This window comes from Coccinella septempunctata, chromosome 3 (assembly GCF_907165205.1).
Source record: "Coccinella septempunctata chromosome 3, icCocSept1.1, whole genome shotgun sequence".
Classification (NCBI taxonomy): domain Eukaryota; kingdom Metazoa; phylum Arthropoda; class Insecta; order Coleoptera; family Coccinellidae; genus Coccinella; species Coccinella septempunctata.
In genome coordinates, this window is record NC_058191.1 from 17,545,451 (window position 1) to 17,566,820 (window position 21,370).

General features: G+C 36.5%; 1 pseudogene; it reads right to left on the reverse strand.

Annotated features, from left to right (window-relative positions):
• Window positions 1-404: 404 nt before the first annotated feature.
• LOC123310319 overlaps window positions 405-21,370 on the reverse strand; it is a 31,242-nt pseudogene continuing 10,276 nt past the window's right edge.

Here is a 21,370-nt window from a genome sequence, read left to right on the forward strand (position 1 = left end):
CTCAATTCGAAAACTGTGTACAGTTTCGAGATTTTTGTCGAATTGATCCAATATAGTTCCTTAGGAATTGAAATGATGCTATGTCGTGTTCGATGAAAACATCTTGTCTGACATCGTATCTCTAGCGAGCGAAAATCTATAAAAGTAATATTTGATAGAAAATTCTAGAGGCCCTGAAAAGGACCGGATTTAAATTTTTTTCCTTCCAAAATTATATACGTTTTACTTTTGCTTTTTGGGAGACGTTACTTTCTTCGGAGCCGTTACTGATTTGACCGTTTTTGGTTTCGGTGCTTTGGACTTCTTCGTCGGCTTTTTGTTTGCCTTCTTAGCTTTCGAGGGAGATTTCGTTAATTTTGGCTTCTTTTCTGTTGCAATTGCCGCTCTCTTTTCCGACCTACTCACTAGATAGATGTAGACCTGGCAGGTGATGTGTTCTTCTTGTCGGCTGCCATTGTAGGTGATGCATTATTATTTGCTCCATCGGCCGACTTGACCAATTTTTTCGCAAATTTCTTCGACGCGTTTGTTGTAGAACCGCCAGCGGCCAATTTGAAAGAGCCAGACGCTTCTTTTCCTTTGGTCTGAATCAAGGAACCGGACTGTACAGCGGTCTTTTCTTATGAACGGTGCAAGTTTTTCAGAATCGACCTTGTAATTCGAACCGATGTATTTCTTGAAAGCATGCAACGAGGATCCGCTCCTTTCTTTCAATCCTTTGATGGCACGATTAACCACATCGGAAGTTGGGGGATGGCTGGGTTTGACATGTTTTGACCTTGCTGAGGTTTTTTTCTCAGCTTTTTTCAGCGTCTTACCAACAGCAGTGGCGGGCGTAGTTGCCTGTCGCATTTCAGACTCGGAAGTTGAAAATGACATTGTTTAACCTTTACACCTTAGATTTCTTCTGATAGTGGTACCGATATTAGCGAAGTTGACGGAAATTTGACGGGCGATTGGTTGGTAAATTATTGCTAAGGACTTGAAATTGCAAGTTTCCTGCGCAATCTCGAGGAATTTAGAATTTTTTATTTGTACCAATTATTGGGTTCATCATTGCATCGTATTTCGGACGAATGCGATATGGAAAAAAAGACGATATGTCATTTTTGACGGACCGAAACTATTCTTCCCAGACTTGCGAAAGTCGCTCTTGTCAAGGTTCCCGGATATTCTTATCATTAGTTATTATTTCGAAATTTGAGTCTCCTTGGTCGAACAATTCATGATGAATACAAGTTTTTCTTTTATTGATTGACCATCAAAATTCGATCCAAATCTCGAAACTGTACACAATTTTTGAACTGGGATATACGTATTGAGTTTCATTCAATTCGATAATTCAGATAGGAATTGAGATTTCTGTGGTCAATTCGGCAAAGTGTGATATCAATTCCTCGAAATCTGTTGGATCAATTCGAACCAAATTTTGAAACTGCACGTAGTTTTCGGATTAAGATGCAAATGTTGAATTTCAGTTCGATAGTTCAGATAGGAATAGAGATTTCAGTGGTTTTTTCGGCAAAGTGTGAAATCAATTCCTCAAAAACTGTTGGTTCAATTCGGACAAAATCTTGAAATTTCACACAGTTTTCGAATTGAGATGCACATGTTGAATTTCAGTTCAATAGTTCAGATAGTAATTGAGATTTCAGTGGTCAATTCGACAAAATATCATTTCAATTCCCAAGGAACTATTGGATCAATTCGACCCAAATCCCGAAACTGTACTCAGTTTTTGAATTGAGATGCACATGTTGAATTTCAGTTCGATAGTTCAGATAGGAATTGAGATTTCAGTGGTCAATTCGGCAAAGTGTGATATCAATTCCTAAAAACTGTTGGATCAATTCGAACCAAATCTTGAAACTGCACATAGCTTTCGAATTGAGATGCACATGTTGAATTTCAGTTCGATAGTTCTGATAGGAATTGAGATTTCAGTGGTCGATTCGACATATTTTCATTTCAATTCCTAAGGAACTATTGGATCAATTCGACCAAAATCTCGAAACTGTACACAGTTTTCGAAATGAGATGCACATGTTGAATTTCAGTTCGATAGTTCAGATAGGAATCGAGATTTCGGTGGTCTTTTCGGCAAAGTGTGATATCAATTCCTCAAAAACTGTTGGATCAATTCGAACCAAATCTCGAAACAGCACATGGTTTCCGAATTGAGATGCACATGTTGAATTTCAGTTCGATAGTTCTGATAGGAATTGAGATTTCAGTGGTCGTCTCGACAAAATATCATTTCAATTCCCAAGGAACTATTGAATCAATTCGACCCAAATCCCGAAACTGTACTCAGTTTTCGAATTGAGATGCACATGTTGAATTTCAGTTCGATAATTCAGATAGGAATTGAAATTTCAGTGGTCAATTCGGCAAAGTGTGATATCAATTCCTCGAAAACTGTTGGATCAATTCGAACCAAATCTTGAAACTGCACATAGTTTTCGGATTGAGATGCACATGTTGAATTTCAGTTCGATAGTTCAGATAGGAATCGAGATTTCATTGGTCAATTCGGCAAAGTGTGATATCAATTCCTCGAAAACTGTTGGATCAATTCGAACCAAATCTTGAAACTGCACATAGTTTTCGGATTGAGATGCACATGTTGAATTTCAGTTCGATAGTTCAGATAGGAATCGAGATTTCGGTGGTCTTTTCGGCAAAGTGTGATATCAATTCCTCAAAAACTGTTGGTTCAATTCGAACCAAATCTTGAAATTTCACACAGTTTTCGAATTGAGATGCACATGTTGAAATTCAGTTCGATAGTTCAGATAGGAATTGAGATTTCAGTGGTCAATTCGACAAAATATCATTTCAATTCCCAAGGAACTATTGGATCAATTCGACCCAAATCCCGAAACTGTACTCAGTTTTTGAATTGAGATGCACATGTTGAATTTCAGTTCGATAGTTCAGATAGGAATTGAGATTTCAGTGGTCAATTCGGCAAAGTGTGATATCAATTCCTAAAAACTGTTGGATCAATTCGAACCAAATCTTGAAACTGCACATAGCTTTCGAATTGAGATGCACATGTTGAATTTCAGTTCGATAGTTCTGATAGGAATTGAGATTTCAGTGCTCGATTCGACATATTTTCATTTCAATTCCTAAGGAACTATTGGATCAATTCGACCAAAATCTCGAAACTGTACACAGTTTTCGAAATGAGATGCACATGTTGAATTTCAGTTCGATAGTTCAGATAGGAATCGAGATTTCGGTGGTCTTTTCGGCAAAGTGTGATATCAATTCCTCAAAAACTGTTGGATCAATTCAAACCAAATCTCGAAACAGCACATGGTTTCCGAATTGAGATGCACATGTTGAATTTCAGTTCGATAGTTCTGATAGGAATTGAGATTTCAGTGGTCGACTCGACAAAATATCATTTCAATTCCCAAGGAACTATTGAATCAATTCGACCCAAATCCCGAAACTGTACTCAGTTTTCGAATTGAGATGCACATGTTGAATTTCAGTTCGATAGTTCAGATAGGAATTGAGATTTCAGTGGTCAATTCGGCAAAGTGTGATATCAATTCCTAAAAACTGTTGGATCAATTCGAACCAAATCTTGAAACTGCACATAGCTTTCGAATTGAGATGCACATGTTGAATTTCAGTTCGATAGTTCTGATAGGAATTGAGATTTCAGTGGTCGATTCGACATATTATCATTTCAATTCCTGAGGAACTATTGGATCAATTCGACCAAAATCTCGAAACTGTACACAGTTTTCGAAATGAGATGCACATGTTGAATTTCAGTTCGATAGTTCTGATAGGAATTGAGATTTCAGTGGTCTATTCGGCAAAGTGTGATATCAATTCCTCAAAAACTGTTGGATCAATTCGAACCAAATCTTGAAACTGCACATAGCTTTCGAATTGAGATGCACATGTTGAATTTCAGTTCGATAGTTCTGATAGGAATTGAGATTTCAGTGGTCGATTCGACATATTATCATTTCAATTCCTAAGGAACTATTGGATCAATTCGACCAAAATCTCGAAACTGTACTCAGTTTTCGAATTGAGATGCACATGTTGAATTTCAGTTCGATAGTTCAGATAGGAATTGAGATTTCAGTGGTCAATTCGGCAAAGTGTGATATCAATTCTTCGAAAACTGTTGGATCAATTCGATCCAAATCTTGAAACTGCACATACTTTTCGAATTGAGATGCACATGTTGAATTTCAGTTCGATAGTTCAGATAGGAATCGAGATTTCGGTGGTCTTTTCGGCAAAGTTTGATATCAATTCCTCGAAAACTGTTGGATCAATTCGAACCAAATCTTGAAACTGCACATAGTTTTCGGATTGAGATGCACATGTTGAATTTCAGTTCGATAGTTCTGATAGGAATTGAGATTTCAGTGGTCGATTCGACATATTATCATTTCAATTCCTAAGGAACTATTGGACCAATTCGACCAAAATCTCGAAACTGTACACAGTTTTCGAAATGAGATGCACATGTTGAATTTCAGTTCGATAGTTCTGATAGGAATTGAGATTTCAGTGGTCGATTCGACAAAATATCATTTCAATTCCCAAGGAACTATTGGATCAATTCGACCCAAATCCCGAAACTGTACTCAGTTTTCGAATTGAGATGCACATGTTGAATTTCAGTTCGATAATTCAGATAGGAATTGAAATTTCAGTGGTCAATTCGGCAAAGTGTGATATCAATTCCTCGAAAACTGTTGGATCAATTCGAACCAAATCTTGAAACTGCACATAGTTTTCGGATTGAGATGCACATGTTGAATTTCAGTTCGATAGTTCAGATAGGAATTGAGATTTCATTGGTCAATTCGGCAAAGTGTGATATCAATTCCTCGAAAACTGTTGGATCAATTCGAACCAAATCTTGAAACTGCACATAGTTTTCGGATTGAGATGCACATGTTGAATTTCAGTTCGATAGTTCAGATAGGAATCGAGATTTCGGTGGTCTTTTCGGCAAAGTGTGATATCAATTCCTCAAAAACTGTTGGTTCAATTCGAACCAAATCTTGAAATTTCACACAGTTTTCGAATTGAGATGCACATGTTGAAATTCAGTTCGATAGTTCAGATAGGAATTGAGATTTCAGTGGTCAATTCGACAAAATATCATTTCAATTCCCAAGGAACTATTGGATCAATTCGACCCAAATCCCGAAACTGTACTCAGTTTTTGAATTGAGATGCACATGTTGAATTTCAGTTCGATAGTTCAGATAGGAATTGAGATTTCAGTGGTCAATTCGGCAAAGTGTGATATCAATTCCTAAAAACTGTTGGATCAATTCGAACCAAATCTTGAAACTGCACATAGCTTTCGAATTGAGATGCACATGTTGAATTTCAGTTCGATAGTTCTGATAGGAATTGAGATTTCAGTGGTCGATTCGACATATTTTCATTTCAATTCCTAAGGAACTATTGGATCAATTCGACCAAAATCTCGAAACTGTACACAGTTTTCGAAATGAGATGCACATGTTGAATTTCAGTTCGATAGTTCAGATAGGAATCGAGATTTCGGTGGTCTTTTCGGCAAAGTGTGATATCAATTCCTCAAAAACTGTTGGATCAATTCGAACCAAATCTCGAAACAGCACATGGTTTCCGAATTGAGATGCACATGTTGAATTTCAGTTCGATAGTTCTGATAGGAATTGAGATTTCAGTGGTCGTCTCGACAAAATATCATTTCAATTCCCAAGGAACTATTGAATCAATTCGACCCAAATCCCGAAACTGTACTCAGTTTTCGAATTGAGATGCACATGTTGAATTTCAGTTCGATAATTCAGATAGGAATTGAAATTTCAGTGGTCAATTCGGCAAAGTGTGATATCAATTCCTCGAAAACTGTTGGATCAATTCGAACCAAATCTTGAAACTGCACATAGTTTTCGGATTGAGATGCACATGTTGAATTTCAGTTCGATAGTTCAGATAGGAATTGAGATTTCATTGGTCAATTCGGCAAAGTGTGATATCAATTCCTCGAAAACTGTTGGATCAATTCGAACCAAATCTTGAAACTGCACATAGTTTTCGGATTGAGATGCACATGTTGAATTTCAGTTCGATAGTTCAGATAGGAATCGAGATTTCGGTGGTCTTTACGGCAAAGTGTGATATCAATTCCTCAAAAACTGTTGGTTCAATTCGAACCAAATCTTGAAATTTCACACAGTTTTCGAATTGAGATGCACATGTTGAAATTCAGTTCGATAGTTCAGATAGGAATTGAGATTTCAGTGGTCAATTCGACAAAATATCATTTCAATTCCCAAGGAACTATTGGATCAATTCGACCCAAATCCCGAAACTGTACTCAGTTTTTGAATTGAGATGCACATGTTGAATTTCAGTTCGATAGTTCAGATAGGAATTGAGATTTCAGTGGTCAATTCGGCAAAGTGTGATATCAATTCCTAAAAACTGTTGGATCAATTCGAACCAAATCTTGAAACTGCACATAGCTTTCGAATTGAGATGCACATGTTGAATTTCAGTTCGATAGTTCTGATAGGAATTGAGATTTCAGTGCTCGATTCGACATATTTTCATTTCAATTCCTAAGGAACTATTGGATCAATTCGACCAAAATCTCGAAACTGTACACAGTTTTCGAAATGAGATGCACATGTTGAATTTCAGTTCGATAGTTCAGATAGGAATCGAGATTTCGGTGGTCTTTTCGGCAAAGTGTGATATCAATTCCTCAAAAACTGTTGGATCAATTCGAACCAAATCTCGAAACAGCACATGGTTTCCGAATTGAGATGCACATGTTGAATTTCAGTTCGATAGTTCTGATAGGAATTGAGATTTCAGTGGTCGACTCGACAAAATATCATTTCAATTCCCAAGGAACTATTGAATCAATTCGACCCAAATCCCGAAACTGTACTCAGTTTTCGAATTGAGATGCACATGTTGAATTTCAGTTCGATAGTTCAGATAGGAATTGAGATTTCAGTGGTCAATTCGGCAAAGTGTGATATCAATTCCTAAAAACTGTTGGATCAATTCGAACCAAATCTTGAAACTGCACATAGCTTTCGAATTGAGATGCACATGTTGAATTTCAGTTCGATAGTTCTGATAGGAATTGAGATTTCAGTGGTCGATTCGACATATTATCATTTCAATTCCTGAGGAACTATTGGATCAATTCGACCAAAATCTCGAAACTGTACACAGTTTTCGAAATGAGATGCACATGTTGAATTTCAGTTCGATAGTTCTGATAGGAATTGAGATTTCAGTGGTCTATTCGGCAAAGTGTGATATCAATTCCTCAAAAACTGTTGGATCAATTCGAACCAAATCTTGAAACTGCACATAGCTTTCGAATTGAGATGCACATGTTGAATTTCAGTTCGATAGTTCTGATAGGAATTGAGATTTCAGTGGTCGATTCGACATATTATCATTTCAATTCCTAAGGAACTATTGGATCAATTCGACCAAAATCTCGAAACTGTACTCAGTTTTCGAATTGAGATGCACATGTTGAATTTCAGTTCGATAGTTCAGATAGGAATTGAGATTTCAGTGGTCAATTCGGCAAAGTGTGATATCAATTCTTCGAAAACTGTTGGATCAATTCGATCCAAATCTTGAAACTGCACATACTTTTCGAATTGAGATGCACATGTTGAATTTCAGTTCGATAGTTCAGATAGGAATCGAGATTTCGGTGGTCTTTTCGGCAAAGTTTGATATCAATTCCTCGAAAACTGTTGGATCAATTCGAACCAAATCTTGAAACTGCACATAGTTTTCGGATTGAGATGCACATGTTGAATTTCAGTTCGATAGTTCTGATAGGAATTGAGATTTCAGTGGTCGATTCGACATATTATCATTTCAATTCCTAAGGAACTATTGGACCAATTCGACCAAAATCTCGAAACTGTACACAGTTTTCGAAATGAGATGCACATGTTGAATTTCAGTTCGATAGTTCTGATAGGAATTGAGATTTCAGTGGTCGATTCGACAAAATATCATTTCAATTCCCAAGGAACTATTGGATCAATTCGACCCAAATCCCGAAACTGTACTCAGTTTTCGAATTGAGATGCACATGTTGAATTTCAGTTCGATAATTCAGATAGGAATTGAAATTTCAGTGGTCAATTCGGCAAAGTGTGATATCAATTCCTCGAAAACTGTTGGATCAATTCGAACCAAATCTTGAAACTGCACATAGTTTTCGGATTGAGATGCACATGTTGAATTTCAGTTCGATAGTTCAGATAGGAATTGAGATTTCATTGGTCAATTCGGCAAAGTGTGATATCAATTCCTCGAAAACTGTTGGATCAATTCGAACCAAATCTTGAAACTGCACATAGTTTTCGGATTGAGATGCACATGTTGAATTTCAGTTCGATAGTTCAGATAGGAATCGAGATTTCGGTGGTCTTTTCGGCAAAGTGTGATATCAATTCCTCAAAAACTGTTGGTTCAATTCGAACCAAATCTTGAAATTTCACACAGTTTTCGAATTGAGATGCACATGTTGAAATTCAGTTCGATAGTTCAGATAGGAATTGAGATTTCAGTGGTCAATTCGACAAAATATCATTTCAATTCCCAAGGAACTATTGGATCAATTCGACCCAAATCCCGAAACTGTACTCAGTTTTTGAATTGAGATGCACATGTTGAATTTCAGTTCGATAGTTCAGATAGGAATTGAGATTTCAGTGGTCAATTCGGCAAAGTGTGATATCAATTCCTAAAAACTGTTGGATCAATTCGAACCAAATCTTGAAACTGCACATAGCTTTCGAATTGAGATGCACATGTTGAATTTCAGTTCGATAGTTCTGATAGGAATTGAGATTTCAGTGGTCGATTCGACATATTTTCATTTCAATTCCTAAGGAACTATTGGATCAATTCGACCAAAATCTCGAAACTGTACACAGTTTTCGAAATGAGATGCACATGTTGAATTTCAGTTCGATAGTTCAGATAGGAATCGAGATTTCGGTGGTCTTTTCGGCAAAGTGTGATATCAATTCCTCAAAAACTGTTGGATCAATTCGAACCAAATCTCGAAACAGCACATGGTTTCCGAATTGAGATGCACATGTTGAATTTCAGTTCGATAGTTCTGATAGGAATTGAGATTTCAGTGGTCGACTCAACAAAATATCATTTCAATTCCCAAGGAACTATTGAATCAATTCGACCCAAATCCCGAAACTGTACTCAGTTTTCGAATTGAGATGCACATGTTGAATTTCAGTTCGATAGTTCAGATAGGAATTGAGATTTCAGTGGTCAATTCGGCAAAGTGTGATATCAATTCCTAAAAACTGTTGGATCAATTCGAACCAAATCTTGAAACTGCACATAGCTTTCGAATTGAGATGCACATGTTGAATTTCAGTTCGATAGTTCTGATAGGAATTGAGATTTCAGTGGTCGATTCGACATATTATCATTTCAATTCCTAAGGAACTATTGGATCAATTCGACCAAAATCTCGAAACTGTACACAGTTTTCGAAATGAGATGCACATGTTGAATTTCAGTTCGATAGTTCTGATAGGAATTGAGATTTCAGTGGTCTATTCGGCAAAGTGTGATATCAATTCCTCAAAAACTGTTGGATCAATTCGAACCAAATCTTGAAACTGCACATAGCTTTCGAATTGAGATGCACATGTTGAATTTCAGTTCGATAGTTCTGATAGGAATTGAGATTTCAGTGGTCGATTCGACATATTATCATTTCAATTCCTAAGGAACTATTGGATCAATTCGACCAAAATCTCGAAACTGTACTCAGTTTTCGAATTGAGATGCACATGTTGAATTTCAGTTCGATAGTTCAGATAGGAATTGAGATTTCAGTGGTCAATTCGGCAAAGTGTGATATCAATTCCTAAAAACTATTGGATCAATTCGAACCAAATCTTGAAACTGCACATAGCTTTCGAATTGAGATGCACATGTTGAATTTCAGTTCGATAGTTCTGATAGGAATTGAGATTTCAGTGGTCGATTCGACATATTATCATTTCAATTCCTAAAGAACTATTGGATCAATTCGACCAAAATCTCGAAACTGTACATAGTTTTCGAAATGAGATGCACATGTTGAATTTCAACTCGATAGTTCTGATAGGAATTGAGATTTCAGTGGTCAATTCGGCAAAGTGTGATATCAATTCCTCGAAAACTGTTGGATCAATTCGAACCAAATCTTGAAACTGCACACAGTTTTCGAATTAAGATGCACATGTTGAATTTCAGTTCGATAGTTTAGATAGGAATTGAGATTTCAGCGGTCTATTCGGCAAAGTGTGATATCAATTCCTCGAAAACGGTTGGATCAATTCGAACCAAATCTTGAAACTGCACACAGTTTTCGAATTGAGATGCACATGTTGAATTTCAGTTCGATAGTTTAGATAGGAATTGAGATTTCAGTTGTCAATTCGGCAAAGTGTGATATCAATTCCTCGAAAACTGTTGGATCAATTCGAACCAAATCTTGAAACTGCACACAGTTTTCGAATTGAGATGCACATGTTGAATTTCAGTTCGATAGTTCAGATAGGAATCGAGATTTCGGTGGTCTTTTCGGCAAAGTGTGATATCAATTCCTCAAAAACTGTTGGTTCAATTCGAACCAAATCTTGAAATTTCACACAGTTTTCGAATTGAGATGCACATGTTGAAATTCAGTTCGATAGTTCAGATAGGAATTGAGATTTCAGTGGTCAATTCGACAAAATATCATTTCAATTCCCAAGGAACTATTGGATCAATTCGACCCAAATCCCGAAACTGTACTCAGTTTTTGAATTGAGATGCACATGTTGAATTTCAGTTCGATAGTTCAGATAGGAATTGAGATTTCAGTGGTCAATTCGGCAAAGTGTGATATCAATTCCTCGAAAACTGTTGGATCAATTCGAACCAAATCTTGAAACTGCACATAGTTTTCGGATTGAGATGCACATGTTGAATTTCAGTTCGATAGTTCTGATAGGAATTGAGATTTCAGTGGTCGATTCGACATATTTTCATTTCAATTCCTAAGGAACTATTGGATCAATTCGACCAAAATCTCGAAACTGTACACAGTTTTCGAAATGAGATGCACATGTTGAATTTCAGTTCGATAGTTCAGATAGGAATCGAGATTTCGGTGGTCTTTTCGGCAAAGTGTGATATCAATTCCTCAAAAACTGTTGGATCAATTCGAACCAAATCTCGAAACAGCACATGGTTTCCGAATTGAGATGCACATGTTGAATTTCAGTTCGATAGTTCTGATAGGAATTGAGATTTCAGTGGTCGACTCGACAAAATATCATTTCAATTCCCAAGGAACTATTGAATCAATTCGACCCAAATCCCGAAACTGTACTCAGTTTTCGAATTGAGATGCACATGTTGAATTTCAGTTCGATAATTCAGATAGGAATTGAAATTTCAGTGGTCAATTCGGCAAAGTGTGATATCAATTCCTCGAAAACTGTTGGATCAATTCGAACCAAATCTTGAAACTGCACATAGTTTTCGGATTGAGATGCACATGTTGAATTTCAGTTCGATAGTTCAGATAGGAATTGAGATTTCATTGGTCAATTCGGCAAAGTGTGATATCAATTCCTCGAAAACTGTTGGATCAATTCGAACCAAATCTTGAAACTGCACATAGTTTTCGGATTGAGATGCACATGTTGAATTTCAGTTCGATAGTTCAGATAGGAATCGAGATTTCGGTGGTCTTTTCGGCAAAGTGTGATATCAATTCCTCAAAAACTGTTGGTTCAATTCGAACCAAATCTTGAAATTTCACACAGTTTTCGAATTGAGATGCACATGTTGAAATTCAGTTCGATAGTTCAGATAGGAATTGAGATTTCAGTGGTCAATTCGACAAAATATCATTTCAATTCCCAAGGAACTATTGGATCAATTCGACCCAAATCCCGAAACTGTACTCAGTTTTTGAATTGAGATGCACATGTTGAATTTCAGTTCGATAGTTCAGATAGGAATTGAGATTTCAGTGGTCAATTCGGCAAAGTGTGATATCAATTCCTAAAAACTGTTGGATCAATTCGAACCAAATCTTGAAACTGCACATAGCTTTCGAATTGAGATGCACATGTTGAATTTCAGTTCGATAGTTCTGATAGGAATTGAGATTTCAGTGGTCGATTCGACATATTATCATTTCAATTCCTAAGGAACTATTGGATCAATTCGACCAAAATCTCGAAACTGTACTCAGTTTTCGAATTGAGATGCACATGTTGAATTTCAGTTCGATAGTTCAGATAGGAATTGAGATTTCAGTGGTCAATTCGGCAAAGTGTGATATCAATTCTTCGAAAACTGTTGGATCAATTCGAACCAAATCTTGAAATTTCACACAGTTTTCGAATTGAGATGCACATGTTGAAATTCAGTTCGATAGTTCAGATAGGAATTGAGATGAACCAAATCTCGAAACAGCACATGGTTTCCGAATTGAGATGCACATGTTGAATTTCAGTTCGATAGTTCAGATAGGAATTGAGATTTCAGTGGTCAATTCGGCAAAGTGTGATATCAATTCTTCGAAAACTGTTGGATCAATTCGATCCAAATCTTGAAACTGCACATACTTTTCGAATTGAGATGCACATGTTGAATTTCAGTTCGATAGTTCAGATAGGAATCGAGATTTCGGTGGTCTTTTCGGCAAAGTTTGATATCAATTCCTCGAAAACTGTTGGATCAATTCGAATAAAATCTTGAAACTGCACATAGTTTTCGAATTGAGATGCACATGTTGAATTTCAGTTCGATAGTTCTGATAGGAATTGAGATTTCAGTGGTCGATTCGACATATTATCATTTCAATTCCTAAGGAACTATTGGACCAATTCGACCAAAATCTCGAAACTGTACACAGTTTTCGAAATGAGATGCACATGTTGAATTTCAGTTCGATAGTTCTGATAGGAATTGAGATTTCAGTGGTCGATTCGACAAAATATCATTTCAATTCCCAAGGAACTATTGGATCAATTCGACCCAAATCCCGAAACTGTACTCAGTTTTCGAATTGAGATGCACATGTTGAATTTCAGTTCGATAATTCAGATAGGAATTGAAATTTCAGTGGTCAATTCGGCAAAGTGTGATATCAATTCCTCGAAAACTGTTGGATCAATTCGAACCAAATCTTGAAACTGCACATAGTTTTCGGATTGAGATGCACATGTTGAATTTCAGTTCGATAGTTCAGATAGGAATTGAGATTTCATTGGTCAATTCGGCAAAGTGTGATATCAATTCCTCGAAAACTGTTGGATCAATTCGAACCAAATCTTGAAACTGCACATAGTTTTCGGATTGAGATCCACATGTTGAATTTCAGTTCGATAGTTCAGATAGGAATCGAGATTTCGGTGGTCTTTTCGGCAAAGTGTGATATCAATTCCTCCAAAACTGTTGGTTCAATTCGAACCAAATCTTGAAATTTCACACAGTTTTCGAATTGAGATGCACATGTTGAAATTCAGTTCGATAGTTCAGATAGGAATTGAGATTTCAGTGGTCAATTCGACAAAATATCATTTCAATTCCCAAGGAACTATTGGATCAATTCGACCCAAATCCCGAAACTGTACTCAGTTTTTGAATTGAGATGCACATGTTGAATTTCAGTTCGATAGTTCAGATAGGAATTGAGATTTCAGTGGTCAATTCGGCAAAGTGTGATATCAATTCCTAAAAACTGTTGGATCAATTCGAACCAAATCTTGAAACTGCACATAGCTTTCGAATTGAGATGCACATGTTGAATTTCAGTTCGATAGTTCTGATAGGAATTGAGATTTCAGTGGTCGATTCGACATATTTTCATTTCAATTCCTAAGGAACTATTGGATCAATTCGACCAAAATCTCGAAACTGTACACAGTTTTCGAAATGAGATGCACATGTTGAATTTCAGTTCGATAGTTCTGATAGGAATTGAGATTTCAGTGGTCTATTCGGCAAAGTGTGATATCAATTCCTCAAAAACTGTTGGATCAATTCGAACCAAATCTTGAAACTGCACATAGCTTTCGAATTGAGATGCACCTGTTGAATTTCAGTTCGATAGTTCTGATAGGAATTGAGATTTCAGTGGTCGATTCGACATATTATCATTTCAATTCCTAAGGAACTATTGGATCAATTCGACCAAAATCTCGAAACTGTACTCAGTTTTCGAATTGAGATGCACATGTTGAATTTCAGTTCGATAGTTCAGATAGGAATTGAGATTTCAGTGGTCAATTCGGCAAAGTGTGATATCAATTCCTAAAAACTATTGGATCAATTCGAACCAAATCTTGAAACTGCACATAGCTTTCGAATTGAGATGCACATGTTGAATTTCAGTTCGATAGTTCTGATAGGAATTGAGATTTCAGTGGTCGATTCGACATATTATCATTTCAATTCCTAAAGAACTATTGGATCAATTCGACCAAAATCTCGAAACTGTACATAGTTTTCGAAATGAGATGCACATGTTGAATTTCAGTTCGATAGTTCTGATAGGAATTGAGATTTCAGTGGTCAATTCGGCAAAGTGTGATATCAATTCCTCGAAAACTGTTGGATCAATTCGAACCAAATCTTGAAACTGCACACAGTTTTCGAATTGAGATGCACATGTTGAATTTCAGTTCGATAGTTTAGATAGGAATTGAGATTTCAGCGGTCTATTCGGCAAAGTGTGATATCAATTCCTCGAAAACGGTTGGATCAATTCGAACCAAATCTTGAAACTGCACACAGTTTTCGAATTGAGATGCACATGTTGAATTTCAGTTCGATAGTTTAGATAGGAATTGAGATTTCAGTTGTCAATTCGGCAAAGTGTGATATCAATTCCTCGAAAACTGTTGGATCAATTCGAACCAAATCTTGAAACTGCACACAGTTTTCGAATTGAGATGCACATGTTGAATTTCAGTTCGATAGTTCAGATAGGAATCGAGATTTCGGTGGTCTTTTCGGCAAAGTGTGACATCAATTCCTCAAAAACTGTTGGTTCAATTCGAACCAAATCTTGAAATTTCACACAGTTTTCGAATTGAGATGCACATGTTGAAATTCAGTTCGATAGTTCAGATAGGAATTGAGATTTCAGTAGTCAATTCGACAAAATATCATTTCAATTCCCAAGGAACTATTGGATCAATTCGACCCAAATCCCGAAACTGTACTCAGTTTTTGAATTGAGATGCACATGTTGAATTTCAGTTCGATAGTTCAGATAGGAATTGAGATTTCAGTGGTCAATTCGGCAAAGTGTGATATCAATTCCTCGAAAACTGTTGGATCAATTCGAACCAAATCTTGAAACTGCACATAGTTTTCGGATTGAGATGCACATGTTGAATTTCAGTTCGATAGTTCTGATAGGAATTGAGATTTCAGTGGTCGATTCGACATATTTTCATTTCAATTCCTAAGGAACTATTGGATCAATTCGACCAAAATCTCGAAACTGTACACAGTTTTCGAAATGAGATGCACATGTTGAATTTCAGTTCGATAGTTCAGATAGGAATCGAGATTTCGGTGGTCTTTTCGGCAAAGTGTGATATCAATTCCTCAAAAACTGTTGGATCAATTCGAACCAAATCTCGAAACAGCACATGGTTTCCGAATTGAGATGCACATGTTGAATTTCAGTTCGATAGTTCTGATAGGAATTGAGATTTCAGTGGTCGACTCGACAAAATATCATTTCAATTCCCAAGGAACTATTGAATCAATTCGACCCAAATCCCGAAACTGTACTCAGTTTTCGAATTGAGATGCACATGTTGAATTTCAGTTCGATAATTCAGATAGGAATTGAAATTTCAGTGGTCAATTCGGCAAAGTGTGATATCAATTCCTCGAAAACTGTTGGATCAATTCGAACCAAATCTTGAAACTGCACATAGTTTTCGGATTGAGATGCACATGTTGAATTTCAGTTCGATAGTTCAGATAGGAATTGAGATTTCATTGGTCAATTCGGCAAAGTGTGATATCAATTCCTCGAAAACTGTTGGATCAATTCGAACCAAATCTTGAAACTGCACATAGTTTTCGGATTGAGATGCACATGTTGAATTTCAGTTCGATAGTTCAGATAGGAATCGAGATTTCGGTGGTCTTTTCGGCAAATTGTGATATCAATTCCTCAAAAACTGTTGGTTCAATTCGAACGAAATCTTGAAATTTCACACAGTTTTCGAATTGAGATGCACATGTTGAAATTCAGTTCGATAGTTCAGATAGGAATTGAGATTTCAGTGGTCAATTCGACAAAATATCATTTCAATTCCCAAGGAACTATTGGATCAATTCGACCCAAATCCCGAAACTGTACTCAGTTTTTGAATTGAGATGCACATGTTGAATTTCAGTTCGATAGTTCAGATAGGAATTGAGATTTCAGTGGTCAATTCGGCAAAGTGTGATATCAATTCCTAAAAACTGTTGGATCAATTCGAACCAAATCTTGAAACTGCACATAGCTTTCGAATTGAGATGCACATGTTGAATTTCAGTTCGATAGTTCTGATAGGAATTGAGATTTCAGTGCTCGATTCGACATATTTTCATTTCAATTCCTAAGGAACTATTGGATCAATTCGACCAAAATCTCGAAACTGTACACAGTTTTCGAAATGAGATGCACATGTTGAATTTCAGTTCGATAGTTGAGATAGGAATCGAGATTTCGGTGGTCTTTTCGGCAAAGTGTGATATCAATTCCTCAAAAACTGTTGGATCAATTCGAACCAAATCTCGAAACAGCACATGGTTTCCGAATTGAGATGCACATGTTGAATTTCAGTTCGATAGTTCTGATAGGAATTGAGATTTCAGTGGTCGACTCGACAAAATATCATTTCAATTCCCAAGGAACTATTGAATCAATTCGACCCAAATCCCGAAACTGTACTCAGTTTTCGAATTGAGATGCACATGTTGAATTTCAGTTCGATAGTTCAGATAGGAATTGAGATTTCAGTGGTCAATTCGGCAAAGTGTGATATCAATTCCTAAAAACTGTTGGATCAATTCGAACCAAATCTTGAAACTGCACATAGCTTTCGAATTGAGATGCACATGTTGAATTTCAGTTCGATAGTTCTGATAGGAATTGAGATTTCAGTGGTCGATTCGACATATTATCATTTCAATTCCTAAGGAACTATTGGATCAATTCGACCAAAATCTCGAAACTGTACACAGTTTTCGAAATGAGATGCACATGTTGAATTTCAGTTCGATAGTTCTGATAGGAATTGAGATTTCAGTGGTCTATTCGGCAAAGTGTGATATCAATTCCTCAAAAACTGTTGGATCAATTCGAACCAAATCTTGAAACTGCACATAGCTTTCGAATTGAGATGCACATGTTGAATTTCAGTTCGATAGTTCTGATAGGAATTGAGATTTCAGTGGTCGATTCGACATATTATCATTTCAATTCCTAAGGAACTATTGGATCAATTCGACCAAAATCTCGAAACTGTACTCAGTTTTCGAATTGAGATGCACATGTTGAATTTCAGTTCGATAGTTCAGATAGGAATTGAGATTTCAGTGGTCAATTCGGCAAAGTGTGATATCAATTCTTCGAAAACTGTTGGATCAATTCGATCCAAATCTTGAAACTGCACATACTTTTCGAATTGAGATGCACATGTTGAATTTCAGTTCGATAGTTCAGATAGGAATCGAGATTTCGGTGGTCTTTTCGGCAAAGTTTGATATCAATTCCTCGAAAACTGTTGGATCAATTCGAACCAAATCTTGAAACTGCACATAGTTTTCGAATTGAGATGCACATGTTGAATTTCAGTTCGATAGTTCTGATAGGAATTGAGATTTCAGTGGTCGATTCGACATATTATCATTTCAATTCCTAAGGAACTATTGGACCAATTCGACCAAAATCTCGAAACTGTACACAGTTTTCGAAATGAGATGCACATGTTGAATTTCAGTTCGATAGTTCTGATAGGAATTGAGATTTCAGTGGTCGATTCGACAAAATATCATTTCAATTCCCAAGGAACTATTGGATCAATTCGACCCAAATCCCGAAACTGTACTCAGTTTTCGAATTGAGATGCACATGTTGAATTTCAGTTCGATAATTCAGATAGGAATTGAAATTTCAGTGGTCAATTCGGCAAAGTGTGATATCAATTCCTCGAAAACTGTTGGATCAATTCGAACCAAATCTTGAAACTGCACATAGTTTTCGGATTGAGATGCACATGTTGAATTTCAGTTCGATAGTTCAGATAGGAATTGAGATTTCATTGGTCAATTCGGCAAAGTGTGATATCAATTCCTCGAAAACTGTTGGATCAATTCGAACCAAATCTTGAAACTGCACATAGTTTTCGGATTGAGATGCACATGTTGAATTTCAGTTCGATAGTTCAGATAGGAATCGAGATTTCGGTGGTCTTTTCGGCAAAGTGTGATATCAATTCCTCAAAAACTGTTGGTTCAATTCGAACCAAATCTTGAAATTTCACACAGTTTTCGAATTGAGATGCACATGTTGAAATTCAGTTCGATAGTTCAGATAGGAATTGAGATTTCAGTGGTCAATTCGACAAAATATCATTTCAATTCCCAAGGAACTATTGGATCAATTCGACCCAAATCCCGAAACTGTACTCAGTTTTTGAATTGAGATGCATATGTTGAATTTCAGTTCGATAGTTCAGATAGGAATTGAGATTTCAGTGGTCAATTCGGCAAAGTGTGATATCAATTCCTAAAAACTGTTGGATCAATTCGAACCAAATCTTGAAACTGCACATAGCTTTCGAATTGAGATGCACATGTTGAATTTCAGTTCGATAGTTCTGATAGGAATTGAGATTTCAGTGGTCGATTCGACATATTATCATTTCAATTCCTAAGGAACTATTGGATCAATTCGACCAAAATCTCGAAACTGTACACAGTTTTCGAAATGAGATGCACATGTTGAATTTCAGTTCGATAGTTCAGATAGGAATCGAGATTTCGGTGGTCTTTTCGGCAAAGTGTGATATCAATTCCTCAAAAACTGTTGGATCAATTCGAACCAAATCTCGAAACAGCACATGGTTTCCGAATTGAGATGCACATGTTGAATTTCAGTTCGATAGTTCTGATAGGAATTGAGATTTCAGTGGTCGACTCGACAAAATATCATTTCAATTCCCAAGGAACTATTGAATCAATTCGACCCAAATCCCGAAACTGTACTCAGTTTTCGAATTGAGATGCACATGTTGAATTTCAGTTCGATAGTTCAGATAGGAATTGAGATTTCAGTGGTCAATTCGGCAAAGTGTGATATCAATTCCTAAAAACTGTTGGATCAATTCGAACCAAATCTTGAAACTGCACATAGTTTTCGAATTGAGATGCACATGTTGAATTTCAGTTCGATAGTTCTGATAGGAATTGAGATTTCAGTGGTCGATTCGACATATTATCATTTCAATTCCTAAGGAACTATTGGATCAATTCGACCAAAATCTCGAAACTGTACACAGTTTTCGAAATGAGATGCACATGTTGAATTTCAGTTCGATAGTTCTGATAGGAATTGAGATTTCAGTGGTCTATTCGGCAAAGTGTGATATCAATTCCTCAAAAACTGTTGGATCAATTCGATCCAAATCTTGAAACTGCACATAGCTTTCGAATTGAGATGCACATGTTGAATTTCAGTTCGATAGTTCTGATAGGAATTGAGATTTCAGTGGTCGATTCGACATATTATCATTTCAATTCCTAAGGAAATATTGGATCAATTCGACCAAAATCTCGAAACTGTACTCAGTTTTCGAATTGAGATGCACATGTTGAATTTCAGTTCGATAGTTCAGATAGGAATTGAGATTTCAGTGGTCAATTCGGCAAAGTGTGATATCAATTCCTAAAAACTATTGGATCAATTCGAACCAAATCTTGAAACTGCACATAGCTTTCGAATTGAGATGCACATGTTGAATTTCAGTTCGATAGTTCTGATAGGAATTGAGATTTCAGTGGTCGATTCGACATATTATCATTTCAATTCCTAAAGAACTATTGGATCAATTCGACCAAAATCTCGAAACTGTACATAGTTTTCGAAATGAGATGCACATGTTGAATTTCAGTTCGATAGTTCTGATAGGAATTGAGATTTTAGTGGTCAATTCGGCAAAGTGTGATATCAATTCCTCGAAAACTGTTGGATCAATTCGAACCAAATCTTGAAACTGCACACAGTTTTCGAATTGAGATGCACATGTTGAATTTCAGTTCGATAGTTTAGATAGGAATTGAGATTTCAGCGGTCTATTCGGCAAAGTGTGATATCAATTCCTCGAAAACGGTTGGATCAATTCGAACCAAATCTTGAAACTGCACACAGTTTTCGAATTGAGATGCACATGTTGAATTTCAGTTCGATAGTTTAGATAGGAATTGAGATTTCAGTTGTCAATTCGGCAAAGTGTGATATCAATTCCTCGAAAACTGTTGGATCAATTCGAACCAAATCTTGAAACTGCACACAGTTTTCGAATTGAGATGCACATGTTGAATTTCAGTTAGATAGTTTAGATAGGAATTGAGATTTCAGTGGTCAATTCGGCAAAGGGTGATATCAATTCCTCGAAAACTGTTGGATCAATTCGAACCAAATCTTGAAATTTCACACAGTTTTCGAAATGAGATGCACATGTTGAATTTCAGTTCGATAGTTCTGATAGGAATTGAGATTTCAGTGGTCGATTCGACAAAATATCATTTCAATTCCCAAGGAACAATTGGATCAATTCGACCCAAATCCCGAAACTGCACACAGTTTTCGAATTGAGATGCACATGTTGAATTTCAGTTCGATAGTTTAGATAGGAATTGAGATTTCAGTGGTCAATTCGGCAAAGTGTGATATCAATTTATCGAAAACTGTTGGATCAATTCGAACCAAATCTTGAAACTGCACACAGTTTTCGAATTGAGATGCACATGTTGAATTTCAGTTCGATAGTTTAGATAGGAATTGAGATTTCAGCGGTCTATTCGGCAAAGTGTGATATCAATTCCTCAAAAACGGTTGGATCAATTCGAACCAAATCTTGAAACTGCACACAGTTTTCGAATTGAGATGCACATGTTGAATTTCAGTTCGATAGTTCAGATAGGAATCGAGATTTCGGTGGTCTTTTCGGCAAAGTGTTATATCAATTCCTCAAAAACTGTTGGTTGAATTCGAACCAAATCTTGAAAT